Below are 15,020 nucleotides of genomic sequence, written 5' to 3'. Positions count from 1 at the left end.
GTACAATCATAATAATACAAATATGCACACTGCAAATTATTAATAATTTTTTTCTGAAATGACTTTAAAAATCAATGTAGAAACTGCTAAAATTACCAGAATAATTAGGAAAAATATTGAGAAAAATATAAAGAAGTTTCTTTGAGTTTTCAGACCCTTTTTTGCAAATCATGTTAAACCATAATTTGAAAATAATTACATAAGTATCTTCAGTAAGTTTAATGTGTCAAGATTGAGATCTTCAATTTTAACTCATTTTTCAAATTGAAACATACCTTCCCAAACAGAATCAAAAAATATTTTTATACATGTCAATACATGTTTTTCAATATAGGACCAATTGTGTACTTTACATTTTTCTAGACTTTGGAATAAAAGACAAATTCCCTGTTCTTTACTTATTTATACCCTCCAATCCCATAACTAAATTAAATGTATCTCTTCTTCAGTTGGTTCATTCAAAATATATTCTTGAATATATTTGCTGTCATTCAGGCACGGCTCTCATACAGAGATTAAAAGTTAAGAGTGCCTCTCCACAAGATCCTTATTCTTTAACATGGAGAAAAGAAAAAAAAATAACTAATCAAGTAGCAAAATAAATGCTCTAATAGAAATATACATACAATGCTACGGGAATAAATAATTGAAAAACACTATGAAAGTCAAGGAAGTTTTAGAGGCTCTGAAACATATTGTTGGAGTTGAAAGATGCATAAAAAGTAGGCAAATGGGAAGACTGTGGAAGTGTATGAAGAAAAACAAACAGTATATAATTCTGTTATATAGGCATGAGATAGTATGGCCCATTCAATTCGAGGAATTGTAAATTGTACATTAGGTTAGAGTTTGACAACCTCTTAAGGGGTGAAAATATTAGCTGGAGAGGTAATCAAGGCTCAAATCTTAAAAAGGTCTATATACTATATTGAGTTTCATGTGTACATTGTACACAATGGGGAGTCACTGAAGAATTTTAAATGGATACATTAAAATCATGGAATTTGTATTTAGACATATTTATCACAGACAATTCTAGTTTTGACTCTGACATATGAAAAGCTTGGAAGTCTTCACTTCCATCCTTAAAACAACAAAAACTAAGCTGAACAAACTGAAAATCAACAACTTTCTTGTACTTATCAGATAATTTAGATTGCAGAGCAAAGTGGCACCCTAAATACTGGAGTGATAGGAGAATACAAAACATACAATCGAGATACCCTTACCAGAAACAAAAGCCACTGGGGCTATAAACTGTCCAAAAAACAGACATAGCAATTTTGAATTTCTGGAAGCTAAATCATACTATTGCAAATTGGAGAAACTTCTAGGTGTCACAGTCTTAGGGAGCCACAAAACTTATGTGGGTTTTACCTCCAGGAGCTCCACCACAATTTCACAAAGATCTGCCAAGAAAAATTCTCTCATCATCGTAGGAAACGGGAAGGCAAAGGAATGATTTTGAAATAGTCAAGAACTTTCTCAATGATAGAGCCTACCCTTTAGCAGAACAGACTATCAGATCTGTTCTGTTTATCAGAACAGACTATCAGCCAAAGCTCTTTTTAAATTATCAAACCATCCTTTTCTGGCATTAAATTGTCCAGCTTTAGATCTTTCACTTTACTTTTGCTTTAAGTCATCATACATAATGACTTCACTTTTTCCTGAATCATGTTAGAGTCTATAGTTATGCCTTTCTGAATAGCAATCCTACACCCGCATAAAAACTGTGTTTGCAATACAAGATAAAAAGGTAATTCTTTAAAAGAACAAGGTAATTCTTAAAAAGTACAAGGTTTTCAAAAAAAGTACAAAGTTTTCATGTCTGCTGACATAGCTGTAGTGATGGCTTCATGAATTTTCTTTTACCTTTTTACAATGTTTTTTATGCTTTTTTACAATGGTTTTATGCTGGATTCATTTATCTTGAAATGGTGGGCAACCACAGCTGCAGATTTCAATCAATAGTACATATATTAAGCAATTCAAATTTTTCTTATATGTGTAATGTCATGACTTTTCTCTGCTTCTTAGGAGCACCTCCAGCACCACTAGTGGCATTTTGTGTTGGTTCCATATTGTTATTTAAGGTTTGTGGTATTGCACTAAATGCAATGAAAAGTATGCAGGAACTGTGAGAGAGCACTCTTTGCTACTATATGTAATTTACTGGAGAGATGAGTTCCTCATATGGAGATGATTTGTGTCACATGGTACTTTAAGTGGATACTTGCAACACTTGAGTTCACAACAATAGCAGCAGGAGATGGCTACAAAATTATTACAGTAGTACAGTACACACTACAGTTAATTTTAGGCAGTTATGGTTTAATACTGCATCTTTACATTTGTTTACATTTCTCTCAACTGAAGATGGTGCCAAGTGTGGTCTGTAAGTGTTTGTGTGTAAATTTTGATACATTTTAACTTTTTATAATAGATTTGGGTATATTTTATGGTATTAAATGATAAAATAAACTAGCAACTAAAAATACTTTATGCATTTATGACATATATTTTTCTTAATTTTTTGATATTTCTAGGCTATGTGGTTCATCTAAGATTTTTTACAAATTGTCACAAATCTCAAAATAATTTTCCAATATATTCATTGAAAAAACATTCATATGTAAGTGGAACGTCACAGTTCAAACTCATATTGTTCAAGGGTCAACTGTATTCCTTCTATGTAGGGTGGAAATTTTCCAACTCCAACAATATCTGGTCTTTCTGTCTCACCTAAAAGGGTGGGAGAACCTTGAGACACTTGAGAAGTTACAGCTCTTGAGAAGTTATATGACCACTAAAAGACTGTAATTTAATCAGAAGATTATAGAATGCTCCCACTCCCCAACATATTACCACCACATCAACAATGATCCAGTACAATAAATGGATTACAGACGAATGAGCTGCAAAGCTGACTCTAAGGAGTTCTTAGGAAAAGGACAAGAGGGGAGACAGAAAAAGAACACTAGAGGAAACTGAAGCCACTGACACCTGCAGCTACTGCAAAAATTAAATGCATCTCAACCCTAACCAGATTAATATAAAACTTCATGCTAAAGTCCTTTTCCTTCAGTTTCTGTTACCCAGTGTATCATGTCTGAGTTTCAACAAAAAAAAAATCACAAAACTTGTTAAAAGAAAAGAAAAAATAGTCTAAAGAAACAAAGCCTCAAACTCAGATATGAGAGATATTTTAGAATTATCAGACAGAGAATTTGAAATAACTATGATTAATATGTTAATGACTGTAATGGGAAAAGCAGACAATGTTCAAAAACATGAATAATGTAACATAAGAGATAGAAACTAATAATAATCAAAAGGTAACACTATAAATTGAAAAAACTCTGTAAAAGAAAAGAATCCTTTGGTAGGCACATCAATAGACTAGACTTAGTGGAGAAAAAAATCAATGATATTAAAGATAAGTCAGTAGAAACTTCCTAAATTGATATGCAAAGAGAAAAACATAAAAATAATGGAAAAAAGACTCAGAATATCCAAGAACTGTGGGACAATATCAATAGGTGGAATATATGCATAATTGGAATATCAGAAGAAAAAGTAAATGGAAGAGAAGAAATATTTGAAGAAGCAACAGTGAGAATATTCCAAAATTGGTTGCAGATCCCAAATTCCAGTTCTAGAAAGATCAGAGAACACTAAATGGGATAAACACCCAAAAATCTACATCCAGGAATATCACATTTAAACTGCAGTAAACAAAACACAAAAAGAAAATCTTAATGGTAGAAGACAAAACAAAAACAAAAACACCTTACCTACAGAGGTACAAGGATAACAATTACAGTAGACTTCTTGTCAGAACTACATTAGCAAAAAGAGAGCAGTGAAATATTTAGTGTTGAAAGGAAAAAAAAAATCGTCAAACTAGAAGTCTATGTCCAGTGAAATTATTCTTCAAAAGAGAAAGAGAAATAAAAACTTTCTCAAACAAAAACTGAGAGAGAGAATTTATCACCAGCAAATCTGTCATGAAAAAAGATGTTTTTTTAACTTCTTTCGAACAATGATGGAAAATAATAGGATTCAGAAATTTGTATCTACATAAAGAAAGATTATCAGAGAAGGAATTAATAAAGTTAGGTTACAATATTTTTCTTATTACTACTTGATCTAAAAGAATGCATTTCCAGTTAACAGTATACCACTTCAAATATATAAATATATGCACACACACAATTCAAATATATATGTACGCAATTAATCTCAACTTAAAAACATATATCAAAAGATATAGATATCTCATAGATATACAAAAATCTATGGCAACCACTAACAAAGTTTTTAAAAGCATAACTGATATGCCAAGAGAGGAGAGAAATGAAATTATATAAGATGCTCAAATGAAGCCAAAGAATTCAAGAGAGAGAGAGAAAATAACAGTTGCAAAGACTAGAAAGCCATGAAAACCAAGTTGAAATTGCGCTGATTGGCAAAAATTTTTTGCTTCTCTTACCTTTCCAGATTCCTATACTCCCTACAATTTTGACCTGGCAATTCCTTACTATCTGGTCAGCTATTTGATACTTTTAAGGTTTTATTAAAAAAATATTTTGTCCAGCAGTTTTAGTTGTTTTCATTGGGAAGGTTGGTCCAAACAGTTTGGTCCATCATTACTGCAGATGAGAGTTGCACTGCATGTCTTCTTTGCCTGATTTCCTAGTTTGGAACTCATTGTCCTTGTCTTTACATGCCATATGAAACTCTAAATCAAATTAATAGTATCAAAAAATTAAATAAGAAGTTTTGTTTTAACTACAGTAATGTCTGGCTGTAGAAAAGTGTACTGGTACCTGTGAGGGCTGCACCCAGATTAGGACTTATTCCCAACTATAGGGAGACTCACCCTCACCCTTGCTGAGAGAACCATACTTTCCTGCCCCCAGCCAGGTTTTCCATTGTCTACAACCTTCATGAAGTTTCCTACAAACTTTCTGCAAAATCCCAGGTCAGAATCTCTGAGTTTTCCCTTCCACTGTGGATCTTATCCTGCTCTCATACAGGTCTTGAGCCCAGTGATTCTCAAACCACCTGTGGGGAAGCCTCCTCTTTTTTCCTAATCTTGCAAATTGATACTTTTGTAAAAATACAATAAAATTTAATTACAAGAAAAAATAAATTAAAAAAAATACAATGCTTTTTATTAGATTAAACAGATATAATATTATACTCAATACGGTATTTTAAAAATAGATCATAGACCTAAATAAGAAACACAAATGTATAAAACTTCTAGAAGATAACACAGGAGAAAATCTAAGTGACCTTGGGTTTGGTAATGAGTTTTCATATACAATGCCAAAAGCACTGTGCATGATAGAAATTTTTGATGGATTACACTTTATTACAATTAAAAACTATTTCACAAAAATCACTGTTAAGAGAATCAAAGCTAAGCTATAGACTGGGAGAATATATTTGCAAATTATTTGTCTGATAATTGACGTGTAGTCAAAATATACAAAGATCTTTTAAGCTCAACAGTAAGAAAACCAACTACTCAATTAAGAATTAAGCAAAACAGACACCTCACCAAAAAAAACAGATGGCAAACAGCCATATGAAAAGATGCTTAATATCATTTGTAATCAGAGAATTGAAAAACAACGAGATAATACTACATACCTAATAGAATGGCTAAAATCCAAAAACAAACAAGCAAACAATACCAGAGGTTGTCAAGGATATGAAGCAATAGGAACGCTCATTCATTACACGTGGGTATGCAAAATGTTATGACCATTTTGGAAGACAGTTTGGCAGTTTTTTATGAAGTGAAAAATAATCTTATAATATAATCCAGCAATTGTACTTCTAGGTATTTATCCTGTTTATTCGAAAATATATGTCCATGTAAAAATTTGCAAATAAATGTAACAGCTTTATTATAAATCACCAAAAACTGGAAGCAACAAAGATATCCTTCAATAGGTAAATGGGTAACAAACTGTGGTACATCCCCCAAATGTTGGAATATTCAGCAATAAAAAAGAGCTCTCAATCCACAAAGAGGTATGAAGTAATGTAAATGCATATTTCCAAGTGAAAGAAGCCAGTCTGAAAAGGCTGCATACTGCGTCATTCCAATTATATGACATTCTAGTAATGGGAAAACTACAGAGAAAGTTGAATGATCATTGTTTGCCAGGAGTTTGAGGGGAAGGTTGGAGGGGTGAATAGGTAAAGCACATAGTATTGACAAGGCAATAAAACATCACTGTATGTTACTGTAATAGTGGATGCAAGGCATATTGCTTTTGTCAAAATCCATAGAAATTTACAGCACAAAGAATGAACCTTAATATATGAAATTTTCACAAAATCACTCATGAAGTTAGAGGAATACCTGGAAGTACTGTCCAATGTGACAAAACAATCTAACACTATTTTAAACATATAAAATAACTTCACTGAAGGGGGTAGGCCAGGGAGAAGTACTGCACATAAAGCACTGTAATCCAGTTAACAAAGTTGTTTCCCACAAGGTTTCAGGATAACATATATGATATACTGTACATGTATGCTGGAACTGAACAATTATATAGATGGTTGGTGGGTGGTAGGAGCTAAGTTTCTCACAGTTGAAATGGGAAATTATAGTCAACCAGGATAAGGTGGCTAGAGTGATCCATGTATTTGAGTTGGAAACATCAGTATAAATTTATGCTTAGCTTGAAGTAAATACAGATGGTTACACATAGAAATATTTCTAGAAATAGTATATACACAGGTTAGTATAAATACATATCATCAGCTGAAATGGCCTTAAAAGAAAACACCTCCTTAGCAATTAACACATGCAGCTCTCAGATTTTGGTTTCTAATATCATTCGCCAGGAAAAGGAGCCAGGGCTTGTTGGAGCAAAGGCTAATTCTAGTACTGGGGCAGGAAATATGCAAGATGAGACAGAAGCATCTTATAGAAGTACTCGAAAACAACAACAACAATGAAAAACAAACCCTACACTGATAGGGAATGGTGTATGTCAAAGAATAACAGTAACAAGATAAAAGAGCTACCAAGAGCCAAAGCTGATACGATCTGAGCAACAAAATAAAGTATTTCAAACCAAAAGTATACTATAAATATCAATCATATAGAGTGATATGAATAAATGACCAAGTGTGTGAGTAAGGACAAGAGAAAAATCTCCCATTCAGAAGAATTCCAAATAATTTGTGCAGGTATTCTACCCTCAAGGAAGAAGATAACTCCTGACTCTTGTAGGCATGGCTGCACATGGTGACTTCCCTCCAAAGAGTATAATATAGAAAGTACTGGAGTGGAGCATAACTTACAGTGGAGAAAGTGGACAAACACCACCTCAACCAGTTGAAAAAGGTCAAGATTAACTATCAGAATTTCTGTTGATAGAATATACCCTTGATATGATGTGATGAAAATGATACTTTACCTCTGTAATCTTCCTTTCAATGACCTGTTAAGTCTACTCTTATCATAAGAAAAATATCAGACAAATTCCAATAATGGGGTCTCCTACAAAATACATTTGACCTGAATAGGTCAATCAACTTCATTTAATATTTATAGGATACTCCACACAACAACAGCAGAATAAACATTCTTCTCATGTTTACATAGAACATTCATCAAGATAGACCACATTCTGGGACATAAAAAACAATATTTAAAAGAATAGAAATCATAAAATGTATGTTCTCAGACCACAATTAAGTGAACCTAGGAATCCATTACAGATAGTTTGTATATCCCCAAATATTTGTAGATCAAACAACACACATTAACACATGTGTAAAAGAAAAAGTCTCAAAATAATCTTAAGAATATTTTGATCTAAATAAAAATGAAAATATACTTAACCATAATTTATGGGATGCAGTGAAAGTAGTGCTTAGAGACATTTATAAATGTTTATATTAGAAAAGAAGAAAGTTCTAAAACCAATAACCCAAGTTTCTAATGCAGGAACTGAAAAAAGAAAAGCAAATTAAGCCTAAAAGAAGCAGAAGAAAAGAAATAATCAATTTTTTTGCAGAAAGCAGTGGAATTCAAAACACAAAACAATAGTGAAAATCAATTAAATAAAAAAACTTGTTCTTTGAAAAATCAGTAAAATTGATAAATCTCTATCCAGACTGTGGTATTGTGATTAGTAGTAAGAAATATACATTTGGTCTTCATCCCTGTTTCTGACACACAGCTCCCAAAACTGTTGAAAATAAAAAAGGTATGTTTTGTTAATGAGGTGACTGTTGGATAGCACCTGAGGATGGGATTGGTTAGTTCCCCTAGCAACCAACCCCTTTCAGTCCCATCCTTCAACTTCTGGGGAGGGGAGAGGCTGGAGGTTGAAAGGCTTGCCAGTGGTCAATGATTTAATCAATTATTGCTGTGTTATGAAGCCTCCATGAAAGGATGCAGTTTGGAGAGCTTCCCGGTTGGTGAACATGTGGAGATTGGGGAGAGTGGTGCTAGGAGGGAGCATGGAATCCTGCCACCCTCTACCCATACTTTTCCCTATGCATCTCTTCCATCTGGCTCTTCCTGAGTTACATCTTTTTATAATAAGTCAGTAATCTAGTAAGTAGAATGTTTTAAGTTTGCTGAGCTCTAGCAAATTAATTGAACCCAAGGAGGAGGTCATGGGAACCTCTTATTTATAGCCAGTTTGTCAGAAGCACACAGACTTGCCACTGGCATCTGAAATCAAAGGAGGAGGTTGTTGGGGTCTACAGTCTATAGCCAGTCAGTCAGAAACACAGATGATAATCTGTGCTTGCAACTGGCATCTGAAGGGTATGTTGGAGGAGAGGGGAGAGGGTTGGGGGTGGTGGTGGAAGCAGTGTTGCAGGACTGAGCCCTCAACCTGTGAATCTGATTCCATCTCTGAGTGGATAGTATGAGAATTGACCTGAATTGTTAGACACCCAGCTGGTGTCAAAAATGTTGCTTGTTGGTGTGGGAAAGCACCTCCCACCTTATACACACATTGGAATTTGAGTGAAGAACCCAAAATGGAGGCTAACACAGAAAGAAAGAGAGAAGACACAAATTGTCAACATAAAAAATGAAAGAATCATCATTACTACTGATCCCATGGATATTAGAATATTTTGAAAAAATACTATGGGTCTTGTCAGAGAGGAGCTTCAAGATGGTGGAAGAGTAAGAAGTGGAGACAACCTTCCTCACCAAAAATACATCAGAAATACATCTACATGTGGAAGAACTCCTACAGAACACGTACTGAATGCTGGCAGAAGACCTCAGACGTCCCAAAAGGCAAGAAACTCCCCACGTACCTGGGTAAGGCAAAAGAAAAAAGAAAAAAACAGAGACAAAAGAATAGGGACGGGACCTGCACCTCTGGGATGGAGCTGTGAAGGAGGAAAAGTTTCCACACACTAGGAAGCCCCTTCACTGACAGAGACGGCGGGTGGCGGGGGGAAAGCTTCGGAGCTGCGGAAGAGAGCGCAGCAACAGGGGTACGGAGAGCAAAGCGGAGAGATTCCTGCACAGAGGATCAGTGCCGACCAGCACTCACCAGGCTGAGAGGCTTGTTTGCTCACCGGGCAGGGAAGGTGGGGGCTGGGACCTGAGGCTCAGGCTCCGGAGGTCAGATCCCAGGGAGAGGACTGGGGTTGGTGGTGTGAACACAGCCTGAAGGGGCTAGTGTGCCACAGCTAGCCGGGAGTGTGTCCGGGAAAATGTCTGGAACTGCCAAAGAGCAAGAGACTTTTTCTTGCCTCTTTGTTTCGCGGTGTGAGAGGAGAGGGGATTAAGAGCGCGACTTCAAGGAGCTCCAGAGAAGGGTGTGAGCCGCGGCTATCAGTGCGGACCTCAGAGATGGGCATGAGATGCTAAGGCTGCTGCTGCCATCACCAAGAAGCCTGTGTGCCAACACAGGTCACTCTCCACACCTCCCCTCCTGGGAGCCTGTGCAGCCCGCCACTGCCAGGGTCCTGGGATCCAGGGACAACTTCCCCGGGAGAACACACGGCACACCTCAGGCTGGTGCAATGTCACACCGGCCTCTGCCACCACAGGCTCGCCCTGGATCCATACCCCACCCTCCCTCCGGCCTGAGTGAGCCAGAGCCACCTAATCACCTGCTACTTTAAACCCATCCTCTCTGAGTGGGAACAGAAGCTCTCAGGCGACCCACACGCAGAGGCAGGGCCAAATCCAAAGCTGAAACCATGAGCTGTGTAAACAAAGAGAAGAAAGGGAAATTTCTCCCAGCAGCCGCAGGAGCAGCAGCTTAAATCTCCACAATCAACTTCAGGTACCCTGCATCTGTGGAATACCTGAATAGACAACGAATCATCCCAAAATTGAGCTGGTGGACTTTGGGAGCAATGATATATTTTATTTTTCCTTTTTCTCTTTTTGTAAGGGTGTATGTGTGTGTTTCTGTGTGTGATTTTCTCTGTATAGTTTTGCTTTTACTATTTGTCCTACAATTCTGTCTATCCAGTTTTTTTTTGTTTTTGTTTTTTTTCTATACTTTTTAGCACTTCTTATCATTGGTGGATTTGTTTTTTGGTTTGGTTGCTCTCTTCTTTCTTTTCTGTTTAAATTACTTCTAAATTTTTTTTATTTTAAATAATTATATTTTATTTAATGTTTATTTTCTTTCTTTCTTTTTTTCCCTTTTATTCTGAGCCATGTGGATGACAGGGTCTTGGTGCTCCAGCTGGGCATCAGGGCTGCGCCTCTGAGGTGGGAGAGCTGAGTTCAGGACACTGCTCCACAAGAGACCTCCCAGCTCCACATAATATCAAATGGTAAAAATCTCCCAGAGATCTCCATCTCAATGCCAAGACACAGCTTCACTCAACAACCAGCAAGCTACACTGATGGACACCCTATGTCAAACAACTAGCAAGACAGGAACAAAACTCCACGCATTAGCAGAGTGGCTGCCTAAAATCATAATAAGAGCACAGACACCCCAAAACACACCACCAGATGCAGACTTGTGTACCAGAAAGACAAGATCCTGCCTCATCTACCAGAACACAGGCACTAGTCCCTTCCACCAGGAAGCCTGCACAACCCACTGATCAACATTAGCCAATGGGGGCAGATACCAAAAACAACAGAACTACGAAACAGAAGCCTGTGAAAAAGAGACCCCAAATGCAGTAATTTAAGCAAAATGAAAAGAAAGAGAAACACACAGCAGATGAAGGAGCAAGGTAAAAACCCACCAAAACACACAAATGAAGCAGAAATAGGCAGCCTACCTGTAAAAGAATTCAGAGTAATGATAGTAAAGATGATCCAAAATCTTGGAAATAGAATGGAAAAAATACAAGAAATGTCTGACAAAAACCAAGAAGAACTAAAGAGCAAATAAACAGTGATGAACAACTAAATAAATGAAATTAAAAATTCCCTAGAAGGAATCAATAGCAGAATAACTGAGGCAGAAGAACGGATAAGTGACTTGGAATACAGAAAGGTGGAAATAAGTACCGCAGAGCAGAATAAAGAAAAAAGAATAAAAAAAATTAAGGACAGTCTCAGAGACCACTGGGAAAACAGTAAACGCAACGACATTCGAATTATAGGGGTAACAGAAGAAGAAGAGAAAAAGAAAGGTACTGAGAAAATATTTGAAGAGATTACAGTTCAAAACTTCCCTAACATGGGAAAGGAAATAGTCAACCAAGTCCAGGAAGCACAGAGAGCCCCATACAGGATAAATACAAGGAGAAACATGCCAAGACACATATTAATCAAGATATAAAAAATTAAATACAGAGAAAAACTATTAAAAGCAGTAGGGGAAATACAACAATAACATACAAGGGAATTCCCATAAGGTTAAGAGCTGATATTTCAGCAGTAACTTTGCATGCCAGAAGGGAGTGGCAGGAAATATTTAAAGTGATGAAAAGGAAAAATCTACAACCAAGATTACTCTACACAGCAAGGATCTCATTCAGATTCCATACAGAAATTTAAAAGTTTACAGATAAGCAAAAACTAAGAGAATTCAGCACCACCAAACCACCTTTACAACAAACGCTATAGGAACTTCTCTAGGCAGGAAACACAAGAGAAGGAAAAGACCTACGATAACAAACCCAAAACAATTAAGAAAATGGGAATACGAACATACATATTGATAATTACCTTAAATGTAAATGGATTAAATGCTCCAAACAAAAGACATAGACTAGCTCAATGGATACAAAAACAGGACCCGAATATACGCTGTCTACAAGAGACACACTTCAGAACTAGGGACACATACAAACTGAAAGTGAGGGGATGGAAAAAGATATTCCATGCAATTGGAAATCAAAAGAAAGCTGGAGTAACAATTCTCATATCAGACAAAATAGACTTTAAAACAAAGACTATTACATGAGACAAAGAAGGACACTACATAATGATCAAGGGATCAATCCAAGAAGATGATATCAATTGTAAATATTTATGCACACAACATAGGAGCACCTCAATACATAAGGCAAATACTAACAGCCATAAAAGGGGAAATCGACAGTAACACAATCATAGTAGGGGATTTTAAAACCCCACTTTCACCAATGGACAGATCATCCAAAATGAAAATAACAAAGGAAACACATGCTTTAAATGATACATTAAACAAGATGGACATAATTGTTATTTATAGGACATTCCATTCACAAACAGCAGTATACACTTTCATCTCAAGTGCTCGTGGAACATTCTCCAGGATAGATCATAACTTGGGTCACAAATCAAGCCTTGGTAAATTTAAGAAAATTGAAATTGTATCAAGTATCTTTTCTGACCACAATGCTATGAGACTAGACATCAATTACAGGAAAAAATGTGTAAAAAATATAAATACATGGAGGCTAAACAATACACTACTTAATAACCAAAAAATCACTGAAGAAATCAAAGAGGAAATCAAAGTTACCTAGAAACAAATGACAGTGAAAACACGATGACCCAAAACGTATGGGATGCAGCAAAAGCAGTTCTAAGAGGGAAGTTTATAGCAATACAATCCTACCTTAAGAAACAAGAAACATCTCAAATAAAAAACCTAACCTTACACCTAAAGCAATTAGAGAAAGAAGAACAAGAAACCCCAAAGTCAGAAGAAGGAAAGAAATCATAATTATCAGACAAGAAATAAATGTAAAAGAAATGAAGGAAACAATAACAAAGATCAATAAAACTAAAAGCTGGTTCTTTGAGAGGATAAACAAAATTGATAATCCATTAGCCAGACTCATCAAGAAAAGAAGGGAAAAGACTCAAATCAATAGAATTTAGAAATGGAAAAGGAGAAGTAAGAACTGACCCTGCAGAAATACAAAGGATAATGAGAGATTACTACAAGCAACTATATGCCAATAAAATGGACACCCTGGAAGAAATGGCCAAATTCTTAGAAAAGCACAACCTTCCAAGACTGAGCCAGGAAGAAATAGAAAATAAACAAACCAATCACAGGCACTGATTGAAATTGTGATTAAAAACCCTCCAACAAACAAAAGCCAGGACCAGATGGCTTCAGAGGCGAATTCTATCAAACATTTAGAGAAGAGCTAACATCTATCCTTCTCAAACTCTTCCAAAATATAGCAGACGGGGGAAAACTCCCAAACTTATTCTATTAGGCCACCATCACCCTGATACCAAAACCAGGCAAAGATATCACAAAGAAAGAAAACTACAGGCCAATATCACTGATGAATATAGATGCAAAAATTCTCAACAAAATACTAGCAAACAGAGTCTAACAGCACAGTAAAAGGATCATATACCATGATCAAGTGGGGTTTATTCCAGGAATGCAAGGATTCTTCAATATATGCAAATCAATCAATGTGATACACCATATAAACATATTAAAGTATAAAAACCATACGATCATCTCAATAGATGCAGAAAAAGCTTTCAATAAAATTCAACACACATTTAAGATAAAAAGCCTCCAGAAAGTAGGCATAGAGGCAACTTACCTCAACATAATAAAGGGCATATACGACAAACCCACAGCAAACATCATTCTCAATGGTGAAAAACTGAAGCTATTTCCACTAAGATCAGGAACAAGACAAGGTTGTACACTCTTGCCACTGTTATTCAACATGGTTTTGCAAGTTTTACCCACAGCAATTAGAGAAGAAAAAGAAATAAAAGGAATTCAAATCGGAAAAGAAGAGGTAAAGCTGTCACTATTTGCAGATGACATGATACTCTACATAGAGAATCCTAAAGATGCTACCAGAAAACTACTAGAGCTAATCAATGAATTTGGTTAAGTAGCTGGATACAAAATTATTGCACAGAAATCTGTTGCATTCCTGTACACTAATGATGAAAAATCTGAAAGTGAAATTAAGGAAACACTTCCATTTACCATTGCAACAAAAAGAATAAAATACCTAGGAATACACCTACCTAAGGAGACAAAAGACCTGTATGCAGAATACTATAAGACACTGATGAAAGAAATTGACAAGGATACAAACAGATGGAGACATAGACCATGTTCCTGGATTGGAAGAATCAACATTGTGAAAACGACTATACTACCCAATGCAATCTACAGATAAAATGCAATCCCTATCAAACTACCACTGGCATTTTCCACAGAACTAGAACAAAAAAATTCACAATTTGTATGGAAATACAAAACACCCTGAAAAGCCAAAGCAATCTTGAGAAAGGAAAACGGAGCGGGAGGAATCAGGCTCCTGGACTTCAGACTATACTACAAAGCTATAGTAATCAAGAAAGTATGGTACTGCCACAAAAACAGAAATATAAATGGAGCAGGATAGAAAACCCAGAGATAAACCCACAGACATATGGTCACCTTATTTTTGATAAAGGAGGCTAGAATATACAATGGAGAGAAGACAGCCTCTTCAATAGTGGTGCTGGGAAAACTGGACAGCCACAGGTAAAAGAATGAAATTAGAACACTCCCTAACACCATATAGAAAAATAAACTCAAAATGGATTACAGACATAA

Source organism: Aethalodelphis obliquidens, unplaced genomic scaffold (assembly GCF_003676395.1).
Source record: "Aethalodelphis obliquidens isolate GAN/ISIS:26980383/991018 unplaced genomic scaffold, ASM367639v1 scaffold10, whole genome shotgun sequence".
NCBI lineage: Eukaryota > Metazoa > Chordata > Mammalia > Artiodactyla > Delphinidae > Aethalodelphis > Aethalodelphis obliquidens.
Note: the sequence above shows the minus strand (reverse complement) of the source record.